Source organism: Olea europaea, chromosome 12, assembly GCF_002742605.1.
Source record: "Olea europaea var. sylvestris chromosome 12, O_europaea_v1, whole genome shotgun sequence".
Taxonomy (NCBI): Eukaryota; Viridiplantae; Streptophyta; class Magnoliopsida; order Lamiales; family Oleaceae; genus Olea; species Olea europaea.
The window spans coordinates 28437551-28441752 of NC_036248.1; positions in this window are offsets into that span (position 1 = coordinate 28437551).

Consider the following 4202-nt stretch of genomic DNA (forward strand, 5'->3'; position numbering starts at 1 on the left):
ACCATGCTAGGGACACCTGAGCAGAATGATGTTTCTGAAAGACGTAATGGGACTCTGAAAGATATGGTCAGGAGCATCATGAGTAGAACAAATTTGCCTGAATATTTATGGGGTGAAGCTTTGAAAATTGCCATGTATATTTTGAATAGAGTCCAAGTAAAGCTATTGCAAAGACACCTTTTAAATTATGAATGGGACGTAAGCCTAGTTTAGCTCATTTCAATGTTTGGGGATGTCCAGTTAAGGTTAGGATTTATAATCATTTTGAAAATAAATTAGACCCGAAATCCACTCCTTTCTACTTCATTGAGTACCCAGAGAGATCAAAAGAACACAAGTTCTACTGTCCACATCGTGGCTCTAGAATTGTTGAGTCCATTGCTGCTAAATTTCTGGAGAATGACTTTGGTGATAGGGGGAGTTCTACATTAAGAGAACTTTATGTTGAACTAAATCAAGTTGTTGTTCCAATTCCTGTTATACGGCAAAGAGTTGGTTCTCAACTGGTTGAAGTAGTTAATGAAGAACAGAGAAACTAAGAGGAATCTTCCATCCTTCCAACAACGATCGAGTCAGTTCTTGAGCCACAAGTTAGGAGATCACAAAGGGAAAGAAGTTATATTACATATTTATTAGAGAGTGATTTTAATACTGGGCATATTGTTGATCTTGTTAATTATAATCAAGCGTTGACAAGTCTTGAGGCTGATAAATGGATAATTGCCACGGAAGATAAAATGAATTCTACGGAATAGAATAACGTTTAGGAACTTGTTAAACTTCTTGTAGATGCTAAAACTATAGATAACAAATGGGTTTTTAAAAGTAAATTGGATTCAAAAGAAAATGTTGAGCGAAAGAAAGCAAAATTGATTGCAAAAGGTTTCACTCAACGAGAAGACATTGATTATTTTGAAACCTTTTCACCTGTTTCGTCAAAAGATTCATTTCGAATTATTATGACACTTGTGGCACACTATAATTTGGAACTTCATCAGATGCATGTTAAGACAATAGTTTTGAATGAAAATCTTTCTGAAAAGGTTTACTCGAGACACCTAAAGGCTTTGTTGTGAAAAGAAAAGAAAACTTAGTATGCAAGTTAAACAAATCCTTATATAGCTTCAAGCAAGCATCGTGACAGTGGTATTTGAAATTTGACAAGGTTGTAACCTTTCTTGGTTTTGTCGAAAATATAGTTGATCAATGCATTTATCTCAAAACTAGTGGTAAAAATTTTATTTTTCTTTTCCTGTATATCTGCTTGCTAGCAGTAACTTAGGGTTGCTTCATGAGACAAATAAAATATTGTCTACTAATTTTGAGATGAAAGATCTGGGAGAAGCTTTTTGTGTGTTTGGCATTGAAATATATCGTGATAGAAATCGTGGTTTGTTGGGACTTTATCAGAAGGCTTATATACGACGTGTTCTACAAAAGTTCAATATGCAAAATTGTGTACCAGGTGACGTACCTATCATAAAAGGGTATAAATTTAACAAAGCTCAATGTTTAAGGAATGAGCTAAAAAGGGAATCTATGAAGACGATTCCATATGCTAGTATTGTAGGGAGCTTGATGTATACTCAAGTTTGCACTAGATCGGATATAGCCTATGCAGTCAGTGTCCTTAGTAGGTTACGGTTCAATCTAGGACAAAAGCATTGGAAAGTAGCTAAGAAAATTATAAGATACTTGAAGAAATCTGAAGGTGATATGCTTACATTCTAGCATTCAAATCATTTTGAGGTGGTAGACTATTTAGGTTTTGATTTTGTTGGATGTCAAGATGATTTGAAATCAATCTCAAGTTATATTTTCACGTTAGCTGGTGCTGTTATCTCTTGAAAAAGTGTTAAACAAGCTCTAGTAACATTTTCTACTAAGCAAGCTAAATTTGTGGCATGTTATGGGATTATAGTCCAAGCCGTTTGGTTAAGAAATTTCATCTCTGGGTTGAAAGTCATTGATTCCATCTCGAAATTAATCACTATCTACTGTGATAACAGTTCAGCAATATTCTTTTCAAAGAATAATAACAGTTCTAGCTGGTCAAAGCATATTGACATTAAATATTTGGTGTTTAGAGACAGAGTCAAGGAAGAGTAGAAGAAAATAGAGCATATCAATACAAAGGCAATGATAGCAGATCCTTTGACTAAGGGGCTTGTTCCAAAAGTCTTGAAGACACATGTTGCTAATATGGATATTGTGGAAACATTTGATTTTTTTTGTTAGTGGGAGTATATTTATGTAAACGAACTACATTTTGGGGTTGATCCCTTTATGAGATACGTAAGCAATCCATATGTTTTTCAAGTACAACTCCTTTCCAATAATGAAATATATTTTCCCTATCCATGAATTATTTTGAGCATGCAATTGACTTATGCCTTTTATTATGATATTATTTTAGTATCGAGATATGACAGGTAAAGACATAAGATAAGTCTCTTTTAAAGACATGTGGCTTCATTTTGATCTGAATCATTATAAAGACCGATACGAATTAGCACAGTTTTTTTTATCACATTTGGTATTAAGTTCATACTACATACTATCACATAGGTTGGAGGATGGGGATCCATGTCGATAAGGATGTTGGCGTTTGTAGCTGTGGAATGGTCTTACATCGCTTAATTATTGTAATGATTTCCATGTTCGGTGTTAACATTCTTGTTAGACCGGATCATATTGCGTAAGGTGTTATCATTGAAGCTATACTATTGTGGCCACTTATGTAGTCTAACCCGGATGTTAAATGTTTTGTTATAGCAATCAAATGTTTGCCTAAGTGGGAGGATGTTGGAATATTTTTAATATGGGCTTTTTATTTGATTATTTATTTTACGGGTTAGATATATGACTCATAATGATATTTGTGATTGGGCCAAATTTATTAAGTGGTCAATTGGCCTTTTACACCTTAAGGGTTGTATTTAATATGATGTGATAATTTTAAGTATGTGAACTGGAATTATATGTAAAACCTAATTAGAGTTTAAGTCGTAATAGGACGGCTTGATAATTTCTTATATAAAGGTTAGGTCTTCTCTCATCTCCATATTCTTTTATTAGCTTGCTCCATTAACGGCTAATAATTTATGAGGAGCAATGAGGGGAAAATCTAGCTGCTATTATTCATATCAACGATGACTTCCGGCCTTCCGCAGGTATGAATTCGATTTATCAATTTATTATTTTGTAATTCTTGATTTTAGCTGCCTAGATTTGAAGGTTGAGATTACCTTGGATGCCGAGGTTGTCTCCCTAATATCAGGGTCGGCCGTGAATATTGGAGAGCTAGGCAAAGAAATATCACCAAAAACAATTGTCTATGCTCTTCGACCACTCTGCAGTTGTGTCCCATTGCAAGCTTCATCGTGCTCCAAGCCTTCAATGAATTAAAAGCATTGACTCAACAGCCCTCTGGGATTCACAATCCAAAGCTATCCAACTACTGAAATGGATAGGCAAAATAGTACATTGGAGGCTGATCATGTTTGATAAGGCGGGTTGAATAGTATTGGACAGTGTTACTATTAGTGTATAGTGACTTAAATTCTATTTGGGCCAGCCCGAAAAGCTCACGATGCGACATATGTGACGAAACTAGAATTATGAGGAAAAATGAGGGTTTATGGTGGCAGAGGGATCAAACTAGCCGCATCTCTTGTAATCATCTTTGATATAGTGAATTTCTTCTCCTTGCCCATGGTTTTTTCCTGTCTTCGGTTTTTCACCGAAATCTTGTATTCTTGCTATTATTTCATTTATTGCTTATTCTCGTTTTTGTGTAACAGTTATGAAGAAAAATAAGTTAAAATCTCAGCTATAGTACTGTTCAACACTGTGTCTCAACATGCTCTAAATGATCTCGATATTATGTATAATGTGTTTGCTATTCTGGTGCTAATGTTATGTTCAGTTTGTATATTGAAGACCTTATATCAATCTTCTCAACCGCCTATTTTGAACCCTTTGATTGATATATTGTTTAAGGCAATCTTTATCAGTATATCACAACGAGAGTTCCTGTATTTTTTTCTTGTCTATTAGCTTCTTTTATGGCGTCTATAAGAATATTTTGTACGATAATCAACAAGACATTTTACGTCTCTAAAAGGAGCCCATGTGTTAGTCATGTTAAGAATACATTTGTATCCATGATAGAGAATTCATCGACAGTACACTTTTCCTCC